This window comes from Triticum dicoccoides, chromosome 1B, assembly GCF_002162155.2.
Source record: "Triticum dicoccoides isolate Atlit2015 ecotype Zavitan chromosome 1B, WEW_v2.0, whole genome shotgun sequence".
NCBI classification, from domain to species: Eukaryota; Viridiplantae; Streptophyta; class Magnoliopsida; order Poales; family Poaceae; genus Triticum; species Triticum dicoccoides.
This window is the reverse complement of record NC_041381.1, coordinates 418518425-418528294: the sequence shown is the minus strand read 5'-3', so window position 1 is coordinate 418528294 and position 9870 is coordinate 418518425.

Sequence of the window (9870 nt, the reverse complement as noted above, 5' to 3'; positions counted from 1 at the left end):
TTTTATTGATTAAATGCTAGAAAGATTATCCAAACATACACATTTTTGCTTTCTAGATGGTTACTCTGGTTTCTCTCAAATACCTGTGTCAAAAGAGGATCAAGAAAAGACCACTTTTACTTGCCCTTTTGGTACTTTTGCTTATAGATGTATGCCTTTTGGTTTATGTAATGCACCTGCTACCTTTCAAAGATGCATGATGGCTATATTCTCTGACTTTTATGAAAAGATTGTTGAGGTTTTCATGGATGATTTCTCCGTTTATGGATCTTCTTTTGATGATTTCTTAAGCAACCTTGATCGAGTTTTGCAGAGATGCAAATATACTAGTCTTGTCTTGAATTGGGAGAAGTGCCACTTTATGGTTAATGAAGGCATTGTCTTGGGGCATAAAATTTCTGAAAGAGGTATTGAGGTTGATAAAGCTAAAGTTGATGCTATTGAAAAGATGCCATGTCCCAAGGACATTAAAGGTATCAGAAATTTCATTGGTCATGCCAGTTTTTATAGGAGGTTCATTAAGGACTTCTCTAAAATTTCTAGGCCTTTGACTAATCTCTTACAAAAAGACATTCCTTTTGTCTTCGATGATGATTGTGTAGAAGCATTTGAAATACTTAAGAAAGCTTTCTGCACCCATTGTTCAGCCACCTGATTGGAATTTACCCTTTGAAATTATGTGTGATGCTAGTGATTATGTTGTAGGTGCTATTCTAGGACAAAGAGTTGATAAGAAACTAAATGTTATTCAATATGCTAGTAAAACTCTAGACAGTGCCCATAGAAATTATGCTACTACTGAAAAAGAATTTTTAGCAGTTGTGTTTGTTTGTGATAAGTTCAAACCTTATATTGTTGATTCCAAAGTAACTGTTCACACTGATCATGCTACTATTAAATACCTTATGGAAAAGAAAGATGCTAAACCTAGACTTATTAGCTGGGTTCTCTTGCTACAAGAATTTGATTTACATATTATTGATAGAAAGGGAGCTGAGAACCCTGTTGCAAACAACTTGTCTAGGTTAGAGAATGTTCTTGATGACCCACTACCTATTGATGATAGCTTTCCTGATGAACAATTAGCTGTCATAAATGCTTCTCGTACTGCTCCATGGTATGCTGATTATGCGAATTACATTGTTGCTAAATTTATACCACCTAGTTTCACATACCAGCAAAAGAAAAGGTTTTTCTATGATTTAAGACATTACTTCTGGGATGACCCACACCTTTATAAAGAAGGAGTAGATGGTGTTATTAGACGTTGTGTACATGAGCATGAACAGGAACAGATCCTACGCAAGTGTCACTCTGAGGCTTATGGAGGACACCACACTGGAGATAGAACTACACATAAGGTATTGCAATCCGGTTTTTATTGGCTTGCTCTCTTCAAAGATGCTCGTAAGTTTGTATTGTCTTGTGATGAATGACAAAGAATTGGTAATATTAGTAGACGTCAAGAAATGCCTATGAATTATTCTCTTATTATTGAACCATTTGATGTTTGGGGATTTGATTATATGGAACTGTTTCCTTCCTCTAATGGGTATACACATATTTTAGTTGCTGTTGATTACATTACTAAGTGGGTAGAAGCTATTCCAACTAGTAGTGTTGATCATAACACTTCTATTAAGATGCTTAAAGAAGTTATTTTTCCGAGGTTTGGCGTCCCTAGATATTTAATGACTGATGGTGGTTCACATTTTATTCATGGTGCTTTTCGTAAAATGCTTGCTAAGTATGATGTTAATCATAGAATTGCATCTCCATATCACCCGCAGTCTAGTGGTCAAGTAGAACCTAGTAATAGAGAGCTCAAGTTAATTTTGCAGAAGACTGTTAATAGATCTAGAAAGAATTGGTCCAAGAAACTTGATGATGCATTGTGGGCCTATAGAACTGCATATAAAAATCATATGGGTATGTCTTTGTATAAAATGGTTTATGGAAAAGCATGTCACTTACCTCTCGAACTAGAACATAAGGCATATTGGGCCATTAAAGAGCTCAATTATGATTTCAAACTTCCTGATGAGAAGAGGTTATTTGACATTAGTTCACTTGATGAATGGAGAACTCAAGCCTATGAGAATGCCAAACTGTTTAAAGAAAAAGTTAAAAGATGGCATGACAAAAGGATACAAAAGCGTGAGTTTAATGTAGGTGATTATGTGTTGCTTTTCAACTCTCGTTTAAGATTTTTTGCAGGAAAACTCCTCTCTAAATGGGAAGGGACTTATGTTATCGAGGAGGTCTATCGTTCCGGTGCCATAAAAATCAACAACTTTGAAGGCACAAATCCGAAGGTGGTGAACGGTCAAAGAATCAAACATTATATCTCAGGTAATCCCATAAATGTTGAAACCAATGTGATTGAAACCGTAACCCCGGAGGAATACATAAGGGACACTTTCCAGAATGTTTCAGACTTCAAAAAGGAATAGGTACGTGGTACAGTAAGTAAACCGACTCCAAAACAGTTCTAATAGCATTTTTTCTCCATTTTGGAATATTTAAGAAAATAGGAAAAATAAGTAGTCCGGGAAGGACATGAGGCGTCCACGAGGGTGGAGGGCACGCCCTACCCCCCTGGGCGCTCCCCCCTGCCTTGTGGGCACCCCTAGTACCCTCCGGACTCCGTTTTCTTGCACGATACTTCTTTTAGTCGATAAAAATTCATTATATAATCTCCTGGAGGTTTTGACCACCGTATCACGTAAATATCCTCTGTTTTTGTTTCTAGCTGTTTCTGCAGGATGTCTTCTCAAGAGTCAGTTGGGGAGAGTCGGGTGTCTCATCCGACGCCGGGTCCAGGAGAAAACAGTGATGCCTATCACTTTGGGCCATCAACAGAGGAGGAGATGGAGGCCGACTTGAAAAGGATAGATGCCATGGAGGAGGATCAAGAAGTTACCTCTCGTTTCCGAGCCGGATTCACGATGGGGGAACTACAGAGCTCAACTATCCCAAACTCGGTCATCCCTTCCAATGTTAGATTTCTTTCTTATGAAAATATGAAAAAGAGTGTCCCTTGTTCTCCAGCAGCTATGCAACATCCATGGGTGAAAGGAGCTTTAGCCGTCACGGGTAAGCTCCGCAAGGAAATAATGGACCTCAAGCAGCAAGTCAATAAATTCGAGGAGGAGAATCGTATCCTGAGGGGCATCATCGCCAAGAATATCACACCATCACCTCCATAGAAGGAGACATAATCACATGGGTATGGGCACTCCCCTTGGCAACCGCCAAGCTTGGGGGAGGTGCCCCGGTATCGTATCACCATCACACTCCTATCTTTACCATTCTTCTTAGTTTGCTCCTTTTAGTAATATCTTGATCTAGTAGAATAAAGTTTTAGTATGATCTAGTTTTGAGTTTTGCTTAATGATCCCTCTATGTAATTGAGTCCGTGAGCTATATATAATAAAGATTAGTGTTGGGTCAAGGGCTTTGCTATCTTACTTTGATCTTGAGGTAATAAAAGAAAGAATAAAAAGAAATAAAAGAGATCATATTGATATTATGGAGAGTAATGACTTCACATATAAAGAGTATGATGAATAAAAGTTGTTGAGAGTTGGCAAACACAGTTTTGGTCATCGTTGCAATTAATAGGAAGTAATAAAGAAAGAGAGGTTTTCACATATAAATATACTATCTTGGACATATTTTATGATTGTGAGCACTCATTAAAATATGACATGCTAAGAGTTGATGTTGGACAAGGAAGACAACGTAATGGGTTATGTTTTCTTATATCCGAAATAAAGTATAGTGTCATGGATCATCCAACATGTTGAGCTTGCCTTTCCCCCTCATGCTAGCCAAATTCCTTGCACCAAGTAGAGATACTACTTGTGCTTCCAAATATCCTTAAACCCAGTTTTGCCATGAGAGTCCACCATATCTACCTATGGATTGAGTAAGATCCTTCAAGTAAGTTGTCATGATGCATGCAATAAAAATTGCTCTCTAAATATGTATGACTTCTTAGTGTGGAGAAAATAAGCTTTATATAATCTTGCGATATGGAAGCAATAAAAGCGATGGACTGCATAATAAAGGTCCATATCACAAGTGGAAATATAAAGTGACGTTCTTTTGCATTAAGATTTTGTGCATCCAACCCTAAAAGCACATGACAACCTCTGCTTCCCTCTGCGAAGGTCCTATCTTTGACTTTTGTCTTATACATTATGCAAGACTCATGGTGATCTTCACATTTCCTTTTTATATTTTATCCTTTGGCAAGCACCTTGTGTTGGAAAGATCCTGATATATATATATCCAATTGGATGTATGTTAGCATGAACTATTATTGTTGACATTACCCTTGAGGTAAAAGGTTGGGAGGCAACACTATAAGCCCCTATCTTTCTCTGTGTCTGATTAAAACTCCATACCCATAAGTATTGCGTGAGTGTTAGAAATTGTGAAAGACTGAATGATAGTTGAGTATGTGGACTTGCTGAAAAGCTCTTATATTGACTCTTTCCGATGTTATAATAAATTGCAATTGCTTCAATGGCCGAGATCATAGTTTGTTGGTTCTGAATGAAGTTTCTGATTCATACTTAACATTGTGAATAGATTGTTACTTGAGCATAAGAAATCATATGGAAAAATATATATGTGTTGCTGTTATAAGAATGATCATGATGCCCTCATGTTCGTATTTTATTTTATCGACACCTCTATCTCTAAACATGTGGACATATTTTTCGATTTTGGCTTCCGCTTGAGGACAAGCGAGGTCTAAGCTTGGGGGAGTTGATACGTCCATTTACATCCATTTTGATATTTATTGCATTATGGGATGTTATTACACGTTATGTCACAATACTTACGCCTATTCTCTCTTATTTTACAAGGTTTACATGAAGAGGCAGAATGCCGGCAGCTGGGATTCTGGGCTGGAAAAGGAGCAAATATTAGAGACCTATTCTACACAACTCCAAAAGCCCTGAAACTCCACGGAAGTTATTTTTGGAATTAATAAAAAATACTGGATGAAGAAAGTACCAGAGGGGGCCCACACCCTGGCCACGAGGGTGGGGGGCGCGCCCTACCCCCTAGGCGCGCCCCCTGCCTCGTGGGCCACCTGGCAGGCCTCTGGTGACCATCTTCTGCTATATGAAGGCTTTTACCCTGGAAAAAAATCATAAGCAAGCTTTAGGGACGAGACACCGCTGCCACAAGGCGGAACCAATCTAGGGCTCCGGCGGAGCTGTTCTGCCGGGGAAACATCCCCCCGGGAGGGGGAAATCATCACCATCGATCCTCTCATCGGGAGGGGGTCAATCTCCATCAACATCTTCACCAGCACCATCTCCTCTCAAACCCTAGTTCATCTCTTGTATCCAATCTTTGTCCCAAAACCTTAGATTGGTACCTGTGGGTTGCTAGTAGTGTTGATTACTCCTTGTAGTTGATGCTAGTTGGTTTATTCGGTGGAAGATCATATGTTAAGATCCTTTATGCACATTAATACCCCTCTGATTATGAACATGAATATTATTTGTGAGTAGTTACTGAAAGTGCTAGTTATCGACTATAGGGGGGTGAATAGGCGATTTTTATCAAAGTCTTCAAAACGTGGAAGTTTCGAAGACAAATAATAGAAATGACCTAATTGATATGCAGCGGAAGATAAACTACAACAAGCAAGCCATAGTCAAGTATGCAATAATGTGAACGTACAAAGACTAATAGCAGCTAGGTAGTAAGGATCAGGATGGAAGATAGTATGAAGCCAATCAACGATAGTAGTCAAGCAATGAAGTCAAACAAATAAGCCAAATAGGCAATGACTTCACGAAGACAAACTCAAAGTAAAGGAGGGAAGGGATAGAACCAGTCACTTGCTGAAGACACAGGATTTGTTGGACCAGTTCCAGTTGTTGTGACAACTGTACGTCTGGTTAGGGAGGCTGAGATTCAACTCAGAAGACCGCGTCTTCACCTTATTCCCCTTGAGCTAAGGACACACAGTCCTCGCCCAATCACTCTGGTAATCTTCAAGGTAGACTTCCGAACCTTCACAGACTTCGTTCACCGGCAATCCACAATGACTCTTGGATGCTCAGAACGCGATGCCTAACCGGCTGGAGGATACACAGTCCTCAAGTTTAATAAGTCTTCAAGTCACACAGACAGAAAGACTTCAGTGATGCCTAACACTCTTTGGCTCTGGGTGTTTGGGCTTTGTCCTCGCAAGGATTTCTCTCTCAAAGGCTTTGAGGTGGGTTGCTCTCAAAACGACAAAAGCCGTAAACTAACTCTGAGCAGCCACCAATTTATGGTGTAGGGGGTGGGCTATTTATAGCCACAAGGCAACCCGACCTGATATGCCCGAAATGACCCTGGGTCACTAAGGAACTGACACGTGTTCCAACGGTCAGATTTCAAACACACACGACAACTTTACTTGGGCTACAAGCAAAGCTGACTCATCCAGCTCTGGATAAGATTTGCTCTCATTATCTTCGCTCGAAGACATAGGATTTGGGTTGAGCATCACTTCAGTCACTCTGACTTTGTTCACTTGGACCCCACTTAACAGTATGGTGGTTCCTATGACTCAACAGAGAAGAAAAGGAAACAACGAAACAACTCAGTCTTCGCGCTCCATAGTCTTCACTTAATGTCTTCTCATGTCATAGTCTTCAGTGTGAATATCTTCACACACCACCATTGTCTTCATTGTCTTCATACATTTTTAGGGGTCATCTCCAGTAGGTAAACCGAATCAATGAGGGACACTACCTGCGTTATCCTGCAATTCTCACAAACGCATTAGTCCCTCAACCAACTTTGTCGTCAATACTCCAAAACCAACTAGGGGTGGCACTAGATGCACTTACAATCTCCCCCTTTTTGGTGATTGATGACAAACTGGTTGAAGTTTTCAACGGGAAAGAAGTATATGAAATTGTAAAGGATAGTGTATTGTCTTCATAAGTGGCAAGGGCTCCCCCTGAAGATGTGCATATAAATAATTTGCTTTTGGAATGCAAATGCACATGGCAGGTTGTACTTGTGGAGATCCTCTTCAACTTATGAAGATAATTCATCATGCACGAAATGATATAACTAAGAGAATGACATGCATAATGAAAAATGGACGTCTGCAGAATGATCTAAGTGCAGAAGTTATCATCGCACGTGGAAACACAAATAAGTAGCAGACGACCATCAAGTTTAAGTGTTAAAACTCAAAGAACGAAGTGTATCAAAAGCAAGAGTTGTAAGCACTAGGCAAAAATATAAAGCAACCACCCTTATGAACCCGCTTGAAGACTATCAACTCATATGCTTCTCCCCCTTTTGTCAGTAATGACCAAAAAGGTTTGAAGACATAGAGCATCTACTCGTCCTCATGAGGAGTAGGTGAAGCAGTAGGGTTGTCGTTGTTGTTTGGCGGTGCAGACGAACTTGGTGCAGTGTCGATTCGTGCAGAAGTAGGGGGCGATGAAGTTGCATCGTCTTCATCATCGATCACATTGGCATTTACAGTTGCCGCGGAGGAAGAATAGTCAGAGTCTTCAAGAGATGGAGTTCTACGTAGGACAGCATTCCATGGAGGAGTGGAGTCAAACTTGAATCTTTCAGTGAAACCATCGTCTTGAAGATCTGCTTCAGCACTGAGCAGGGTCAAACTCTTCCATGATTGCCGACAAGTTTCGTGAGTGACAAATGCATTCTTGGTGGCAAGGTTTCGAATGCGATTTACATCCACCAAGAGGCTTTGCATCTGACACTTGAGCCAAAAATGATGCTTATCTTGTTTCTGATGCAGGGCCACAAGAAGTTCTCGGTCATTTAGGACCCGAGAGCGCTTCCGAGGCCTTTGAGCAATAGTGCTCTCAGTAGCTTCAGTTGGCGCATGATGAGGTAGACGAGTGTTTCCAGCCATTGGATAGATACGAGTTACAGGTTGGACTCCTTCAATAGGCTGAGTGAAGCTTTGGTGTTCAGCATTTTGAAGACTAAGAGGCTTCTTGGCAGGTTTAGGGTATATGGCTTCAACTGACATATCAACCTCTGGTAGAAAGATCACATGATTGCGAGCAGAGGGTTGATAGTTGACAGCAGAATGTTGCTTGATGAGGCGCATGACCCATAGAGCATAGAATTTCAGTCCAAAAAGGTCAGATCCAGATGCAGCCAGTTGCCTGATGAAGAAATCTTGTGCATTGAAGCTGATGCCATTGAGGATGTAAAAGACCAATGTCTTCATGGCTCCTTGAAGTTTTGCAGCTGATGAATGTCCTTTGATAGGCCATAGAGTCTGCCTGATGATGTGATATATGGTGCACGGCAGATACTCGAGGTCATCAACAAAGAACTCCTTTGGATATTCAGCGTCATGTGGCAATGGCTTCATCATGCTCAACATCTGGCTCATGTTTGGTTCTGGCTTGTGGAAGATGCTCTCCAGTGCATTGCGGTGGTTTTGACAACCAGGTTCATATAGCTCTCCGGGAGTGGATAGGCCAGTAAGCTCAAAGATGTCAAGAGCTTTGGCTTCATGATGAACATTTCCTGTCATCCACTCGAGAACCCATGTCTTTGTATCTCTGTTGTATCCGCGAATGTGGAGGGTAGCATAGAATTGAAGCAATAGTTCTTCATTCCAATGTTCTTTGTCTGTCACAAAGCTGAGCAGACCAGCATCACGAAAGCAGTCAAGTGCTTCTTCTAAGCATGGCAGTCCAGCAATGGCTTCAGTGTCGAGGCGCATATGAGGGAAAATGCGCCCTTGATCATACAGAACACAGGAGTAATAGCTTCGTTGCTGATGACTCCAGAAACGATCTGATGATATTCTTGGCCTTGTGTAGGGGTTCTTTGAGCTGTCAAGGAATGTGTTGTGTCTTTTGAAGCCATTTGCATTGAAGGACCCGACAGATGTGGCAGTACCTGGAAACCTTGGCAGTCTAGCTTTTGGCTTCTGGACTTGAGGCCTATGCTCAATGTGATAGTCAAACTGAGGACCAGAGACATTAGGCGGAGGGACTAGAACGGGCCATCTTACTGTGATTAGCTCTCCATGGTTGTAAGCTTGCTCAATTGTATAGGGCCTTGGTGGCGGAACAGGAGCAGTGGCAGCAACAGTGGCTTCGAGCTGCACAACAGAAGCTTCAGGAGCATTTTCAGCATTGACTTCTGGTACGGTGCTTGGGACAGGCTCCACATTAGCTTCAGCCAAGACTATGTCATTGGCTTCATTGGTGTTGGTGGTAGCAGCCTCAAGGTTTTCAACCTCCACTTGATGAGCTGGAGGGTCAGGCACAGACACGTTCACTTCATGAACAGCTTCTTCAGGAACGGGGGGAGTAGGGACACGTTCTTCTTGAAGTTCGTCATCGGCTGATGCAGCCGGATTGTCTTCAGCAGCTGGGGCTTCAGACACGGAGACATTCACAGTTGGAGTGGCTTTTGAAAACACTTGACGTGCAACAGGTTGATGGTGCACTTCTCCTTCTGGAACGCTCGGAAGAGGGACTTGAGGCCTTGGTCCTTTGCGAAGCCTTTGTAATACAGGCGACGCCTTTGGAGATGGAGTAGGCAGGTCCTCATCCTCTTCAACTTGCACGGATGGTGTGACTTGTTGTTGTTGGGGAGTACTGGGGGAGTCTTGTTGTTGATTATGCTGGTGAAAAGGTGGATCACAAGTCTACATCAGGAACATGTCACCTTCTGGGACGATCACTTGTCTGTTGGTCTTCAAAGAAGCATACTGGAAGTTGCGCTTGAAGAGATTATCGTCACGACACCAGAGCAATGATGATGGATCGGCATTCTTAGGCTGTGGTCCACGGACCATACAAGGATAAAATTCTTGTGCAATGGCTTCAG